Here is an 18,260-nt window from a genome sequence, read left to right as displayed (position 1 = left end):
GACCAACCCCAGGTCGTCTCGCGACGTCCACCGCCTCTGCTCCGTGGTGAAGATGCAAGTTTCACTCGAGGTGGGCTTGGTGGTGAGGGTTGTTGGTGGTTGGTGGTGGTGGGGAGCGGTAGTCTAGCGGTTAACGCGCTGCGCTACGAACCCGGCCTACCGAGGTTTGACTCCCGCTCACGGCTTCTCTGAACCGGTCCTGGGCCCCGTCCCCTAGGTCGACGCAGCCTCTAGCGAGCACCTGGCGCGTTGCGTAAACGTCGCCACTGGGGAGACAAAGGCGGCCGGGCGTGGTGCTGGCCACGCACCCCCTCGTGCGCCGTAACCAGCCTTCAAGGGCGCTACTCGCGAACGGCAATCACTTGCCTCCCCCCTCCCCCAGCAGCCTGGTAAGTCTGTACAGGGGGGTGATGCAGGGGGGGTGGGGGTGCAGGGGGGGGTGCAGGGGATGGGATGCAGCGGGGGGGGGGGGTGCAGGGGAAGGGGGTGCAGGGGGGGGGGTGCGGGGGGATGCAGGGGGGGTTAGGCTAGCCGCGCGAACACGTGGTGGTGGTAGAGGGGGGGGGTGAGTCGAAGGGAAATGATATATTTTCTCACCTTGGTTTAACACGGAGGCTTTCGCGACCAATATCATCCATAATACAGATATTTTTTTTGGGTTAGATGGCGACACAGCCAATTAGTAAGGGTTGTCAAGTAAACAGAACATGGCAATTCGTGACTAGTACAGCACACCGGTGTGTTGGAGAGCAAAACCACGACATTTACAATCCGAGTACGACGTTTCGCCTGTAATTCCAACTAGCTGCAGCCAAATTTGTTTGACGACACTTTAATATATTTACGCGATCTAACCCCCCCCCCAAACTCCCCCACCTCCACCTGTATTATGGATAATCTCACCTGCCGGGAGCTTTGAGATTTTATTTTTTTTATAATATCTCAAAGCTCCCGGCAGGTGAGGCAGGGGGGTAGGGGGGTGTTCGCTAAACCCGTGACCGACAACGCGCACGTTACGAACGGACGTGATCTCGACTCCCGCTCATCGCGTTCCAAGATCTGCCGCTGTGAACTCTCAGCAACACGCGCAACGAGATTGGGGGGGGAGGGGGGTGGTTTGTGGGCCAACACAATGCCCGGCCGCCTTTGTCTCCCGGCTGCTACTGTTGAAACACCACTGCCAGATGGATACCAACTTAAGGCAGAGTCGCCCTACGGGGAGGCCCGGCGGTTCAAGATGACCGTCGCCTCGTTCGTCCGCCGCACACCATCGACATGGCCACGCAGCCAACTAACCCACGCTGCCACACTCGCCGATAAACAACATTGACACGGACACACAACCACACACGCACACTGACATAAAAAGATCCCCCGTATAGCCTTAACAGTCTGTAGGGGCAAGGGGCCGTCCATAAATGACGTCACGCACCTGGGGGGGGGGGGGGGGTGTCAGACATTTGTGACGATGTGTGACGAGGGGGGGGGGGTGAGAAATGTGACGTCACATCAAAATGCGCAACTATAAATAAATATAGACAACACGTTCTACTTAATTAAATAGACTTTTTAATACATTTATTTCCTACAACAGAGTGCAGCGCCACATTAAATACGCACTACAATGACAATAGTTTAAAGCGATTTGAAGCATGTTTGATCTTTTTTTTGGGGGGGGGGGGGGCAGAGCTTTGTGACGTCATATTTCAGGGAGGGGGGTCTGACTCCTTGTGACGCCGTGTGACGAAGGTGGGGGGGTAAAAAATCGTCCAAAATCGCGTGACGTCATTTATGGACGGCCCCTAAGTGCTGTTAGCGAGCACCTATGAAGGCCGGGACGACACACGAGGGGATGGATGACCAGCACCACGCCCGACCGCCTTTGTATCCCCAGTGGCGATGTTTACACACCGCAGCAGTACTCATTTGAGGCTGAGTCGACCTAGGGGAGGCCCAGGACAGGTTCAGATAATCGTCCCTGGTGTTGGCCGTGAGCGGGAATCGAACCCGGATCGTCGGGTTCATAGCGCATCGCGCTAACTGCTACACCACCGCTCCCCACCCAAACACGCATACCGATACACACCCTCCGAACAAGCACATTCAGGATCTATTTACGTCTGCTGTAATGTTTTCCTTGGAACACGGCTCTGCGCTAAATGCGCCAGCGTCTGGCGCAGAGCGAATTCCCAAAGAGCGAGGCAACACTTGCGGAGTTCATTAGGCCGACGTGATGATTTATTTCGCAATTGTAGTCATTTGTTGTTTAGTCGTGATCCCCGTGTTGTTGCGTTTGTCCCATTTCATTTCCCTTATTTGTGCAGTCCGCTAGCGCGTTGCAAAAACCGTGAGCGGCGGGCGACGTTTTCATCCAGCAGTGGATTGATCACCAGCCACAATCGATCCATTGGTGGAGAAGGCCTCCCCAGGTCGTTAAAGCTGATGGATAGCTCACTCCAGCTGATGTTGCCATGATCAATGCACGACTAAACCGGCAGAGAAGCGATCCGTCAGCTTTTGTGTCACTTTACAGAAGATGCAAATTACGTGGGTTTTTTTTCGCCTGATGGCCTCTTCTCACAAAGTTCCTCTGCCCAAGGGCGAGGTCCATGGCTCAAGCTCCCCCTCCGTCCTCTGTGACTCGGAAATGCTTGAGTTTGAATACAGGTCATCGTCAGAAACAATCAACGGACACAAGCCCGCTGTACAATGACGAGTTGAGTGTTGCCTGCTCGACGTGCCACCATGTGCAAATGTGACTGCGCACTAATTAGTTAAGAATATTGCTGGGCCCTGCCATGGTAATGTGGCATTTACACCGCTCACACAGAATATCAATTGGAGGGGAGTACTGCTAAATGTATGAAGTATCTTTAGCGAGAGTCGTATGGGGGCAATTATCAGTGGTCAAAATGAAAATGTTGGAGTCCAGCTGGGAAACCTAAACAAAACTTTCTATGTTACTACTGAACTATATAGCTCTTTTTCAGAAGCGACCTGGCCACAGATTATAGCTCAACCAAGGGACTTATCACGTGGAAATATATAGCAGCCAAATACTCTAAATGCATGTTTCTAAATGTGGAAGGAAATCCCGGGGGACCCGGAGAAAAATCCACGTGATCGTGGGAAAAGAGACATGCAAAGTTCAAATATGCAGGCGTCAGGGTCGGGATAAAACCCACGACCTCCTGCATACCCGGCGAGATAGTTAACATTTCGCCACCGCGGCACCCACTGATCATGCAGCAGCTGCCCACGTTCACTGCCGTCGCTTCCCCTCTGCGTAAACATCTCAGCATAGGAATAGAAACCGTTCTGAACAGTGCACGTGTTTGGTCTTCTGAGAAGTGTGGGTATGAAGACGGAAGCTTGTGTTGCCTCCGAAACGTCGAGAATTATTTATTTATTTTTATTTCACTTTTATGAATTTTAATTTTTTACCTACGTGACTTTACCGAAAAAACCTAAGAATAAGTGTGGGTATGGTTTACCGTTGTATTCCAGCCGATTTCCACCACTGATAATTATTATGATGCCCTTCACAGTATAGTAATTACCCAGGAAAGCCATCACTGATTCTCAAAGCTTGTTCAGGAGGGCCCTGAATGGGGATGTTTCGGCCCGTTCCTTTCGTGACTTTAAACTACTAATACACATTTATTTTTATTTTACCAGTTAAGGCCCACTGCAGCGACCTGACCACCAATGATAGCTCAACGACGTGGCTTATCATGTGGATATTTATAGCAGCCAAATACTCTAAACGCGTGTTCCTAAATGTAGAGAGGGAAAACACGACTTTGAACTGTGGGAGGAAACTAAAGTGCCCGGAGAAAATCCACACATACGAGGGGATGACGCTCGAAGCTCAGACAGAGCAACGATTCATTGGCTCATCTTCTTGGTTCTTTCGGTAAAGTCACGTAGAAGGGAGATAATAAAATAATAAAAATAAAACATAGTAATAAAATATATTTTATTATATTATTATATATTTTTTTATCTCCCTTCTACGTGACTTTACCGAAAGAACCAAGAAGATGAATCCCTGCAGTCACGAAAGCTTTAAATCGAAAAGATTCATTCACTGTGCTGCCATCTGTTGGCAGCCTCCACACCTACAACACCTGGCATTCCCAGGCAAGCTCCTTTCCAAGCAGGAATCAGGCTCAGCCTTATCTTCTGAGCTGCAGCAAAGTCAGGGTGAACAGACAACTGAGTCTCTGCACATGTATATGTAGCACAGACACGTCACACGAGACAATAGACAGCCCTGATGTGGAGTCTACCTGCATAGGTGGCCTCTGTGCAGCACTGAGGTGTCTTTAGAAAATTCCGTGGGCGTGTGATTTGACGCCAGAGATAGCCGGCGCTGATAAGGCTGAACAGCTGGCTTTGCAGTCGCGAAACACGTTGTAACATGATGTCCCTTGATCCTGTTACAGTTGTATTTCAATGGGGCCGTTCCGAGTCAGAGCCGGCAGACTAAGCGCACCACCAACATGCCAACATGCCAACCGCACGCGTTCATTATCTGGTCGAGTGATGGCGATGGTAGTGCACCAGACAGCATGGGAATCGTTGATAATATTTTAAGTTTAAATTTAATATTTCAATTCTTCTTATTCTTGGTTCTTTCGGTAAAGTCACGTAGAAGGGAAATAATAAAATAATGTTTGTATTATTTCATATTTGTTTTATTTTATTATTTTCCTTCTACGTGACTTTACCGAACGAACCAAGAATATGAATCCCTGCAGTCACAGAAGCTTTAAATCAAAATTATATTCTTATTAATTGTATATTTGATATTTAGTTTTCTTAAAATTGTGCGTTCTTCAACATCTTTCATTGTCGTTATAGCGCTAAGTCAAGAAACGTCTTAAGTCTGTGCTCTTAGGTTGCCCGGGTGAAAGGTGAGCGATGTCCTTGCCCAGTTCTGGCCGAGCCAGCTCAGAAAGAAACAACAAACGAGGGGGGGGGGGGTGTGCGCGGCCATGTGTACAACCTTTAAATTACGAGCGAACTCAGCCGTAACAACACACCGCATTCCTGCCATTGACCGGTCACGTGCCCGCAACCACATCTCTCATCTTCCACACCCCTCTTGCGCGTCCGTCCATTCCCATCGTCATTACTTTTGGCTGTCCGTCGAACAAAGACGGTCACCGCATCGCGCGCGACTTCAGATGCGCTTCTGCGGCCGTCTGGAATGCTCTTCCAATATTGGGAAGCCACTGGAGCTTTGCACTTTGTAATCTAGTTTAGTTGAAAACGCATTTCTTTAGAACGTCTTTTTGTGTTTAGTTTATTGTCCCTCGTCAGCACCTCCGATTAGCACGCTTGGTTATGTACGATGTGAAAGAAGTTCAACATACGTACGTACTGCACCGTTCGTAGTCAGTGGGTTTTCAGTGGTTGAGGCAACGTGTTTCGCCGCTTCTCAATCTGCCCAGCTCGCATTTTTTTCGCGTGAAGTTTTCCCGAAATCATGGATTTACGTCTGAAATGTGAGTCTGAAAGTTAAATTCCTGTTTGACAGTTTTACTGTGCTCCCATCGTTCTTGCGGGGAAAATAAAATGACGGCCGCTTTGTGGAAAGTTAACGGTAGCTGGTTGCAGTGGTGATGGGATAATGGGGGTAGAGAATACGTTGAATATTTTTGTTGTAATTGGACGGCCTTGCTGTATTTTAAAAAAGCTTGAAAATGTGTGACCCCCCTCCCTTACGAAGTTTCTAGATCTATAAACTCAACTAAAAAACTATTTTTTATCGTACCAGGTAAGGCCCAAGGAGCTATATATATATATTTTCAGAAGCGACCTGGCCACAGATGATAGCTCAACGAAGTGGTTTCTCGTTGCAGTCACGTCCATTAAAAACACGTGTTTCTTAATGTGGAGGAAAAAACCGGACGACCAGTGGACAAATCCAAGTGGCCACGCGGAGAGAAAACATGCAAACTCCAAATAAAGAGGCGTCGGGGTTGCGATTGAACCCACGACCGTCCTGTCTAGCAAGCGAGGTAGTTAACATCTCGTCACCGTAGCGCCCCAATTTATGTTTGACCCCTTCCATAAGAATTTTGGAATTTGTCAACATGAGCTTTGGAGATGACCCTTGCGAAGGTGTCAGTGTGCGTTTAGCACATTTTGGACGTGGGGTTTTTGTTTTACTTTGCTTCATAGATCAGTGCATTTGTACTGGACTGTTTAGCAAACACTGCCAGCTTGTGTGGAACATCACCAACTTCGTTTGCCATTGAAAAGTACCAGACTGCTGAGTTAATTAAATAAAAAGCCTGTTTGGTGTAGGCCTATCAGTTTCACGGACGGGGCATACATTTTTCAAAGCATGCTTGCATGTTTTATCACAAATGTGTGGTTAATACGGATGCGATTCCTTGTAATAGGTGTCTATTTGGTGTTTGAATATCTTAACACCTCCTGTATATAATTAGTCAACGTCATTACTAATATAATAAGCCAATAATGTGTGTGTCCCGCGCGTGACGTCACTCCACATGCCGCACCTCCATTAATAATCATTAGCGGGTGACGTCACTCTACATGGGGCACCCCCCTCGTTCATAATCATGAGCGGATGACGTCACTGCACATGGGGCTCCCCCCCTCATCAATAATCATGATGACGTCCCTCATGTGGACCCCACCCCCTCATTAATAATCCTGAGCGGCTCATTATTTTCGATTGAATATTTCAGATTAACTGCAATATCCACCCGTCCTAGGACGAGCTATAGGCTAGTTGGGCAATGATAAGCCGGGCATGCGATTAAGCATCATGGTTAAGCAAATTGACACGGTGGGTATATAATTATGCATTACGTGATCGGGCTTATGACATAGACTGGCACACGATTGGGCATAAGGGGCCGTCCATAAATGACGTCACGCACCTAGGGGGGGGTCATACATTTGTGACGATGTGTGACGAGAGGGGCGGTTTGAGAAATGTGACGTCATATCAAAATATACAACTTTAAATAAATATAGACAACACGTTTTACTTAATTAAATAGACTTTTAATAAATGTTTTCTCCAACAACATCAGAGTGCAGCGCCACATTAAATACGCACTACAATGACAATAGTTTAAAGCGATTTGAAGCATGTTTTATTTTGGGGGGGGGGGGCAGAGCTTTGTGACGTCATATTTGAGGGGGGGGTCTGACTTTTTATGACGCCGTGTGACGAGGAGGGGGGGGTCAAACATCGTCCAAAATCGCGTTACGATGAGGCACGTGATCCGTTTCCACGTTCAGCCCGGGCCCCACCTTAACCGCACATCCAGTGGGGGGGAGTGGAGCGATGATCTCTCTGCCAAGGCTGGCGTAGGGCCGAGCGGGCTTTGCTTCCTTGCCAACAGCACGGGCCGCAACATGACTTCATGCGTGTTTTGGGTTTTATGGCCAATGTTTTGTGTGGCTCCCAAGTCGTCCGTACTGGGGGCCCCCCCCCCGTGTTTGATCAGTGGGTTGTTTACTGCTGTTTAATCAGCCTCCTAGTTGTTTGTTGTGTGACTCGACTCGCGATAAGAATGAGGGAATTAAATCTTGACTGCCTCCGAGCGTCCCACAGATACAGTACTCATGAGTGAAGACCGGTGGTCGAAAAGAGTCATTTGAATTATGGGCTGGAAAATGTTTGATGCACGTGATGTTTGCGTATAATTGGTGAGACACTCAAATACATGTATCACCAGCAGTAGCAATCGTCAACCCATAGCCTGATGAAGACCTCCCCAAGCCGTCGCCATCTCTCGTGCTCCTACGATGTAATAATCCACTTAGCTCCTCCACACGAGCTGATTTCATCACTCCGTCTCCCCGCCGATCGTGCTCCCAGATGCGTTACCTTCCTTGGCTGCCGCTATTCTTGATCAATCACTATTCTTGATCACGGGCCATTATCACTTACAGCGACATGTCCTGCCCGAGCCCATTTGATTTGCCTAACAGTTCGATTTATTTCATTGACCTCCGCATGTTCTCCACCTTTGCGTGAGCCCCATCTCATCGATGTGTATTGTTTTTGCCGTAGCATGGTCGCGTGGCACCAAAACAAATTGAAAGAGAGGCGTGGGGGTCGTGGCGTCCGCGCAGGACTGCTGCAAGATATCTCTCCGTCACTCACGGTAGCGATGGCTGCAAATGTAATTCGGGTCATCGGTTCATATTCCGACGTGTGAAAGACCGCGACGCCTCCCACCCACACCCCGCACATGCTTTCAGAGCACCAACACAAATCTGTTTGTGTACCAAAGGTGGCAAAGGCACAGCCATGCAATTGCTCGCTCACACCACTGCTGGCAGACGAGCCACATTTGTTTTCTACTGCCGGCGGCGTCTGGATTGCGAATCTTTCTGCCAGCCCCGTGGCAGCTCCCCCCTCCCCCCCCACGTGGCGTAATACGAATTAATTTTTTATAAATGTTTAAATAAGATCTGCGTCAAATGTTGATTTAAAGCTTTCGTGACTGCAGGGATTCATATTATTGGTTCTTTCGGTAAAGTCACGTAGAAGGGAAATAATAAAAATAAAGAACGAAATAACATATAAATATTTTGCTATTATTTTATTATTTCCCTTCTACGTGACTTTACCAAAAGAACCAATAATATATTGAGTCACAAACCGTACCTCTCCATAACAATGGCTCACCCTCTTAAGCCTCACCTTACCATATGAATAAAAAGTGTGCTGTACTTGGCCCTTCCCCCCTCTCCAACCATTATATAAACGGAGTGGTAGCTCCTGCAATCTCTCATTTACTTGACACAGCTGTCGTGGCTGTGACGGTTCCACCTGACGACGGAGGCTTGTGTTGCCTCCGAAACGTCGTGATTTTTATTTTATTTTACTTTTATTAATTTTAATGTTTTACCCACGTGACTTTACCGAAAAAACCTAAGAATAAGAATATAAGATCTGCGTAACCGACTCTATTTCTCCGAGCGTATTTAAGTTCTGTCTGTAGCTTTGCTGCGTTTGCTATGCGTTCAAATTTGCTGACGCGCTCCATACACAGGGTGGTCCAAAAGTCAGGACACGTAGGGTTGTTTTATTTGTTTGAACGCTGGCATTGTTTATTGTTCAGGTTTATATTTGATCTATTATCATTGTTCATATTTATTTTTCTCGTCTTCCCGTGGGGGTCACCTCAAATCCGTCGTTTACAAAACTCGACCAAGAAACCGTGAATTAATTGAGGTCAAATGCAATTTATGAATGTTCAAAGAATGTTCAAAGTCCTTTAAATTCAAAAGATTATTCATGCATTCATGTGAATGGAAGTCGGTTTGAACATTTTCCAAAATGAATCAAATAACCCTATGTGATTTGTTCAAATAAATATATTAAATCTTGACTTAAAGCGTTCGTTACTGCAGGAATTCATATTCTTTGGGTCTTTCGGTAAAGTCACGTAGATAGGTTCAAAGAAAATAACAAAAAACTACGACGTTTCGATCGCAACACAAGCGGTCGTCCTGACATTTGGGCCGTCCTGTATTTTAATGCAAGAAAACCTGGACTCTTCTCATCAGCGAGAGTCCTGATTTTACAGGTGGACTTTTGTGGCTCTATCCCAGGGGCGGATTCTTCATTAGGGCGATTTGGAGACGCACCACCAATGTCATTCAACCACCGAGTCACGCTAGCCGTCACTGTGCCTCTGGATATAGTCCAATCAGCGTCATGCTACGTTCTGTGGAGTACCGCCTCTTTTTGGGCGATTTCCCTCCAGCTGAGAATCGCCCCGAGTGGTCCCATAGACTTACATTCAAAGATGATTTTTTTCGAACGGGGGGCGCTGCAATGCATTCTCTATGGCTCGCACTAACGTGCTTACGTCATCATACGTAAGCACGTTTCATCCAACAATATAATTTGTCGCCACCTAGTGGAATCTTTAATAAAAGAAACTTGAGTGGATTGTATTAATAGTGAGTATAGAAACAAACAAGATGTATTGTAAGAGTCACTTTATTTTTCATTAATATTAAAGAAGTGAAGTTGCCTTTACATGTTTAAGCTGTTAATTTATCCATTGCATGGGTGGACCTTATCCTTATCAATCATCCAGACATTTGCCCCCCCTGAGAGATTTTGCAGGAGCCGCCACTGCTATAGCCTCTCTGCTCGTGTGACCGTGTGACTTTGGTTCCGCTCAGACGCGTCGCGCTCGGCGGTGTCGCACGGCGCCCCATCTGTAGCGAGTGGAGAATCATTTCTCGTGGCTTTGTCGTTAAGTTTCCACGCCACCTGAGACCCACCCAGCACGTGCTAATTTGAAACGACGACCCGCCGGAACAATTGAACAGCGGCAACAGGCGATGTTGACTCTGCCGCATTCCGCACGTGGACACACGGGGGACTTTGAAAAAAGACCAAAGGTGGATACATTTGTTTCCTGACTGCTGCCTCCTCTTCGCAATTCTTCCAGACTGTCCAAAAGCTCCTTCTCCCCCTCCGCCTCCTCCTTGTCCTCCTCCTCTCATCTCCCCCACCACCCACGATTTCCCCCACCCTCCCCCTCCCTGCTTCTGTCTCCTGCCCGCAGGGCCATTTCCAGTTCAAGACGTAGGATGTAGTTTCCTGTGAAAGTCGCATGCACTGCGGTTTTGGGCTCATCGTAGCGGCGGCGGCGGCTCCACTTATTCTGCCCAGATCTGCTCCTGTTTACCGAGCGATCGGTTGATGGTGGTGGCGAACGGGTTTTTGCAGACCTCTGTTTAAAGCAAAGGTGGCAACCCCGCGGTTTCTCATGCCGCTGCTGGGGGAATGGCCTCCGCTAGAGGGAGCTCTGGAGAGCCCCGCTAGACCAGCAGTTGCCAACTTTTCCCAACCTTGTGACCGTTGTCAACGCACAAACTAAATGCTGACCGCCATGCAGGGAAAAAAAGGTGTTTTAGATTGCGTCGTTCGTGCAAGTTGCGTCTCACCGCAGACAAGCTGGCGGATGGCTAGGTGGTGAGCCGGTGACAACAATTGCCCAAGTTCTGTGGTTCTCTATAGATTAAGATGCTTTAAGCGTATTCGTCAGTGTTTATACATGCGAGAGGAAACTGAAGTAACCCAGACAAAACCCACACATGCGAGGGGACGACACTATCCCATACAGAGGAGACAGATGATATCAGTCCACGCTTTGCCGTACCACCTAGGGAGCCAGGGTATGGCGCCTCCTTGAGGTCCACGGGAAGGGGGTTGCACATCCGTGTGATCCACTAACCCTGCACGAGAGGCGTGCGCCACCACCGCCCAGAAGAAAAAAAACATTCTGAAATAAATCTTCGACCACAGGTTGGGAACCACTGCTCTAGAGGGTAATTGGCCTCCTCTTCCACGCGGGCCAGACGTCTCTTGTAAGAGGTTGGAGTGCCCCACAATTTGCCCGACCTCACGTAAACTGCCCTGCCGATGGACGAACTGTGGTGTATCCGTTTATACTGCTTGGGTGGACAGCGAATGGGGGCGGGGGAGATTTTTATAATTTTGCCCCACCCCCCCTCGTTTCAACTGCCACGCCCGGAGATAGAATCGAACCGCCGACCTCCGGATTGCAGCCATGGCAGCAGCAGCAGCGTCGTCGTCGTGGGTTCCAAGGAGTGAAAAGTAATTTCGAGGCCTGTCGTTCGGCTGATGGATTTGAAAAACACAGCACGGAAAGAGGGAAGGGGAGGAGAGCGGCTCTCTTGCGTTGCTAGTAAATACGCGCAAAGATGCACGCAGCACACTCGGGCGAATGTTGAAAGCAAACACGCTTTGTTTGAACCAGGTTTTTCTCGCTGCTAGAAGCACTGTACGGCTGTTGTGCAAAGTGTGGCTTTTCTTTTTTAGTTTTTAGTTTGGGGGGGTGGAGGGGTGGAAATGAAGATTGCGTTTCAAGCACTGTACCGGCAAAAATGGTCTTCCTCTGAAATTGATTCTGCTGCATTTGATTAGTCGCGGGGCCCTAGATTTGCGAACCGGTCGAGTTCAAGCTGTGCTTACATTAAAGACCGAGTTAAATAAATAAAGTCAGCCGATTCATTGGCTTGCCGCTCGACACAAAATACTGGTTTTAGACACACGCGCCCATTGTTGGAAGGGGTTTTTTTTTTAACGCCGCGCTTTAATGTGGAGGAATGGGCCGGAGAGTTTTTCACTTTTCAGAGAAAATAAGCCAGGCCCTTCGGGGCTTCTTGCGTGACATTGGCAGGGCTTCGTCTCACTGAATATTGCTCCGGTTGCTGCTGATGGACTGGAGCACGTGGTGCGTGACTAGCAGCCACAGCCATAACGAGAAGTATTCTGGATGTGGTGTGACGGGCACAAACACGTTTTCTGCTTCGATGACCCAGACAGACCCAGCTGAAATGATGCCCGAAACATTGGCATGGAGAAGCCAGGCTATTGTAAAGTGGAGGAGCTCGGAGGAAATTGTTTTAGGGTAATTATAGTGGCATGGTAGCTCAGAGTACATAGTGCCAAGACAGCAAAGTTGAGACCAAGGGTTATGAGTCCGGGTTTCATCCCCCCTGTGATTAAACCGGATTCTCAATTGCGGCAAATTGACGGCCAATAACACAGTCACGAAATACCCCCCTTCCACCAAAAATGGGTTTGCGTTTAATTCAGCATATTTCAGCTCAGATAATTATACATCTCCTTTTGAAGGTCATTTGATACGCAATCTCATAGGAGAGTGTGGGAAAGTGTTGGCCCTGCTGTACAAAGGATACAAATTGGCATTTGAGAGATTTATCTGAAGTGCTGAGAGGATGTCGTCTGCCGGCCCATTCTCCGACACACATGGGGAGCACACTCTGCTGCAAGATTTCCCAATGAATTATTTTGCCTAATGACACGGCGTTGATAGCACTATTTGGACAAATATGTATTTAACGTGTCTGTGAAATATTTGACTCCCCCCACCACCCCCTTTGAGATGAACGCATCTCATTTGCAACGTCAGTTGACACACAGCTAACACGTAATGACACGTATGCACACACGCACAATTTAATCATTGATGCAGTACACGTTCACGTTCCATCAAGATCTTTTTTTTATTCGGTCGGCGTCGACCGCAGTCATAACATTTATACGATGAATATCGCACCCAGTGAGTAAAATAAAATACACATTTTTTTTTTGCAACTTGGCGCAGTGTTTCGGCACGACGACTATAACAACTGCTCAGAAAGTGGGGCCACGCTTTTTGATCGCCGCTCCGGTTAAATCATGACCCCCCCCACCCCCGTGTGCGAGATTCTGTCTGGAACCTGCGACCCCGAGGGGAGTGTAGGGGAGGGTCACCTTCTAGCCGAGGTCACCGGCCTCGCAAATAACCGCACGGGTTTAGTTTCATTTGCGCGGCCCGCCGTTTGTTGATGTGTTTATGCACTGACTCGTAAGGGTGCTCATACCGGCAGCACAGGATGTACAGTGAGATAAAGCCACTCGCGCGCTACACACAAAGACAACGATCCCCTGTATAGCCTTCACAGGCTGTTGGAGGAGGGGGGGGAGGAGCGCCGTTGGAGAGCACCTACAAAGGTCGACGCTTACGCACGAGGGGGGTGTGGGCCAGCACCATGCCCGACCGCCTTTGTCTCCCCGGCGCCGAAGATCGGCATGCCCTCAACGGGTACTCGTTGAAGGCCAGGTCGAACTCAGCGAGGCCCAGGGGCTGTTCGGGTAATCGCCGCTGATGTGCGCCCGGCCTGGAATTGAACTCGGGAAGGGCCCGGGTTCGTAGGGTAGCGCGCTAACCGCCGTGTCACCGCTCCCCACCAACGCACGCCGCACCACGCGTTCAAACCCTCGGCGCTGCCCGCCGACTGCTGCCTTCGGGACAGACGGAGCACGCAAGCGCGTCACGGCGACACCGCCGTACGCACGCGCGCGACCGCGGGAAGCGCGTGCACGTCTCGCCCCGTTGGCGTCTCCGCTCCGCCACGAGCGGTGGTGGGCACAGGAGGGGGCGGGGGAGGTGTTCGGAGCGGCGAATGTCTTGGCAAGCCTGCGCACTCGCTCCTCGGAATGACCCAGAAAGGAACAGAAACTGGATTTCCTTACAGTCATCCCGCACCCCACCTCCTCTCCCGCCCAAGGGAGACGAGGGCGAGGATTTGGGAATTTAAACGGGGCTCGCTCGCTCGCTCTTGGGGAGGGGGGGAGGGTGGAAGGAAGGAGTGACACGATGCGGTATTGTCAAAAAAACATTGAAGCAACTTTGTTTAAATAACTCTCGGGGTGATGCAACGAACTCGCCAACCAACCTCCCCCCCCTCCTCATTCGCCTCCCGTGGGACGTTGCTTCCCCAGTATCTGGACTCTTGCGTGCTCTACTGCCAAAGCATGAATCATCAACGTGGGACGGGGGGGGGATCGGCGAAATTTATACCAGAAACCACATTACGAAAAATTATAAACCCGTCGCGAAAACTTATCCATGGATTATTTTTTTTCCACAGAGGTGTAACGGCTATGTCACTGTACTTGCAATTCAGAGGTCGTCGGTTCGATCCTATTTCCTGGCGTGGCAGCTGAAACAATCGTCCAAGTTTCTTAAAAGCCTCTTCGCCTCAATCCACCCGGTAGTTTAAATGGGCACAAGTGCAATCGATCGACAGGTCGTCATGCATTGTGGTAAAGTGTGGGTACTCCCACCTATTCCTGGATGGAAGAGTAGGCCAAATACCTAGAGTAGTAGGGGGGGGGCGTATTGCCAGCAGTGGTGTGAATAAGCAGTTGCAGGGCTGCGCCGTTACCTCGGTCTCCATTGCGTCCGAGCTAATGAATCTCAATGGGTTCTCTCTCCTGATCAAATAAAGGACGCTGCAATTGATTTGTTTAATTCCATAGGGGGTGCCTGGATGGTCTGTGAGCAGCAGCGTTCCCTCACCTCTGTCAGGCTCGGGCTGAACTTTGCCCCTCCCTGGCTGCCTTTCTCTTCTTTCGCAAGACACTCATAATCATCGAGCCGGCCACTTGTGTCAGTTTCAGCATTCCTGGGGGGAGGAGGAGAGAGAGAGACACACGGAGAGACCAATTCACCGCTGGCAAGTTCAAGCTTCAGACTTTGAAATAAAAACCCCGGGAGACTGGAAAATATCGAGCAAGATGCCACTGTTCTGCCTCTGGCTCCCCCACTACAAATATACAAAGATCCCCCTGTAGCCTGAAAAAGACTTACAAATATACACGCGTGCGCACGCACACACGCGCGTACACGCGCACCGCTGTGAACAAGGTGACTTTGAAGCCGCCAGGTTTTTTTTTGTATTTATTAGCGGGGACTTGAACTCTTTTACGAACGCGCTTGGAATTGTTTTAGCTTTTTGCAGTCGCCGCGCGCGCGAGCAGTTATCTCGTGATGCGCGGAGGCTGATTTCGTTCACGAGGTCGTCCGGAAAGATCCAGCCGGCAATCCGAAGGCTCCGTGCGTGCACACAACACCTGCTGGTAGCGGACCTGCCCAGTGGCGTAGCGTGCTTGGCATGCGCCCTGGCGCAGGCAATGAAATGATGCCCCCCCCGCATCCCCCGCTCCCGCTGCCCCGTCAATTCTCCCTATTACGTTGCCTTGCGTTTGAGCCCATTCGGGCCGTGTGCCCCGTTGCAGTTGCACCGCCTGCGCACTCTGATAGCCGAGCCACGGGAACATGGCCAGCAGCCACTACAAAGCTCTGGACTTGTTGCAGGGCACGAAGGGAGAGAAAAGTCGGGAAGGAGGTAGGCGAACAGAGGGGTGGGAGAGCGAAAGCCGCAGAGAGTAAAGATTCGCGGAAAAGACGAGATGGAGATCGGGGCACGACGCAACGGACAGGTAGACAGACAGACCGAGCGGGGAGGCGGGCGGCTGAGGGTAGGAGACGGAATGACCGATAGATAAGGAAGGGATGTTGGTGGAGCGTCGGCACTCGCGGGTAGATTCAGGTTCCCTGCGAGATTAGATGCATAGCGCCGGCGGCGTGGACGTGCGCGCTCGCCCATCCCTCGGCGCGTGTTGCGCATTCCGCAACACCGGTGGCAGTGGCGGCGTGTGCGGGTCTGGGCCCCGAGGTGTCTGGCCCTCTCTCTCTGTCCTCGCTGGGTTCCCCCCTAGATTTGAAGCTTTCGTGACTGCAAGGATTCATATTCTTAGGTTTTTTCGGTAAAGTCACCGGTTCCACCTGAAGACGGAAGCTTGTGTTGCCTCCGAAACGTCGTGATTTTTATTTTTATTTTATTTTACTTTTATTAATTTTAATGTTTTACCTACGTGACTTTACCGAAAAAAACTAAGAATAAGGGTTCATCCCCTCCCTGTGGGTTCCGCTTTGTGCGATTTCGCGCTGTGCGTATGCGGCTAACGTATTTCTACCCAAGACTCTTCTTTTATTTATTCTTGGAATTCATTCTACATGCGGTCATGCGGTCGGCCGTTGGACAAGTTTGTTTGTGTCTACCGCGTGTGCTACTCGGCAGGCGGTTGTCTCCCTCCCCGCGAGATCGTGGAGAATAATGATGGGTTTAATAAACGTACTTGGCCGCACGAATCGGGTACCAGAGGGCAGCGTACCCGACCTTGGCAAGCATTGCGTGTCTAATGCGAGCGCTGTCGGTCATCTCAAGAGTCTCCCTCGCTGTGAATGAAGTGGCCGTGCGTCTGTTGACGTGTCGCCCGCCACCAAAGGGGACTTTGAAAGTCAAATTCATCCCTGAGAGGCGATGGGGGCCCGAGCATAAATTGGTAGTGTACCACCCAAGGTTATCAGAATATTGCTCTTTTATGTGAGTAAAAACGAGTTAATTATTCAATAACTCACTAAATTTTTAAACGACCATCACCAAAGGAAATTGGAACCACTGACGTTATGTCACCTCAGGGGGTACCGATAGGTGAAAATATCTGGTCTGAGCTCATGGTCTATTCGTAGGGGAAAAGGTTCCACGCCCCCTGTTTTAATAGGTGTCGGGGTCACGGGGGTTGAGCGTGAATTATGGGATAATGGTGGACGTAAGGGCACCCGAGTGGTGGCTGGGAATGCTGTGGGAGCCCCCAGCTCGGGGAGGGGAGGGGGGGTCACGTGTGGGGCCAGCCCTAATTTTAGTGGGGGCACAACCTCGCAGCATCTCGAACAATGAACGCTCGTCCCAGCATCGGTGGTGGCAGAGTGGTTAGAGAGAGAGGGAGAGTGTGGGGGAGGGGGGCGGTGGGTGGGGGTGTTGTTTCAGCAGGGGTGAGGTAGTTTCTCCCCCTCCTTCTCGCTTTCACAAAAACAGAGAACACATCTGGGGCGATGACATCTGTGAGCAGTGCCGCGGGCCAGGTGAAGGATGGTGACGACGATGCTCGCGATGATGGCGGCGACGTTGACCGTGATTACGACGAGTTGAATTGTTGTGTGGATGAGCACCGAGATATTAGTTTTCTTCTCGGTCGCCATCGACGAGTAGATGAGACGAGAAGGAAGCCAACGCCGAGTGACCGTTGGGGGAGTGGACATAGAAACGAGGAGGTGAAAACGGAAGCGCAAAACAAATCTCGCGTGTTTTTCTCTTCTCCGAAACATCTTGCGATTCCCACACCGCGACAATTACGAAGTGATCAAATCACAGAAGTAATATGCCGTTAAAAAAGCATTACATGCTAGCGGGTAGCCGTGGGGGGCTTATACAGAGTAGCTTAGGTGGCCAATGAGTGATTTCAATTTTCAGTTTCAGGGGCGACAGTATATTGCTTATCCCCCCCCCTATTAATGTGCCCCCTATGGATGGTCCTACATGGCTACCCTCGCGATGCTGTGCGTGTAGTGGGTTTCATGCTATGACATTTCTCTTCTTGGTTCTTTCGGTAAAGTCACGTAGAAGGGAAATAATAAAATAATAAAAATAAAACATAATAAAATAAAATTCTCACGACGTTTCGGCCACAACGCAAGCAGCCGTCCTCAGGTGAAGAACAGGTCTGTCGGAAAGACAGCGTCCGTCTTGAGAATTTTATTTTTTATTTTATTATAATTTTTCTACATGACTTTACCGAAATAACCAAGAAGATGAATCCCTGCAGCCACGAAAGCTTTAAATCGAAAGCTATGACATTTGTTTTCCATTCGAGGCTACAACAGTGCTGGGGATGTGGAAGGTGTTGTCTGTGCGGGTGCATCAACGCCAACCCACCAGCAGCACCATCGAGAATGAATTACTGTGAACGGGGAGATCGCATTACACGGTCTGGGCTGACTTTCGTCTGTCTCCCT

General features: G+C 49.6%; 1 protein-coding gene across 1 annotated transcript in view; it reads left to right on the top strand.

Annotated features, from left to right (window-relative positions):
- The first annotated feature begins 243 nt into the window (after window positions 1-243).
- LOC144943154 (uncharacterized) overlaps window positions 244-18,260 on the top strand; it is a 101,443-nt gene continuing 83,426 nt past the window's right edge. The window contains exon 1 of the mRNA XM_078870380.1: window positions 244-389. The gene's annotated coding sequence lies outside the window, so the exon portion shown is untranslated. The remainder of the gene's footprint in view (window positions 390-18,260) is intronic.

This window comes from Lampetra fluviatilis, chromosome 30, assembly GCF_964198595.1.
Source record: "Lampetra fluviatilis chromosome 30, kcLamFluv1.1, whole genome shotgun sequence".
NCBI lineage: Eukaryota > Metazoa > Chordata > Hyperoartia > Petromyzontiformes > Petromyzontidae > Lampetra > Lampetra fluviatilis.
This window is presented reverse-complemented; position numbering and strand designations above follow the sequence as displayed.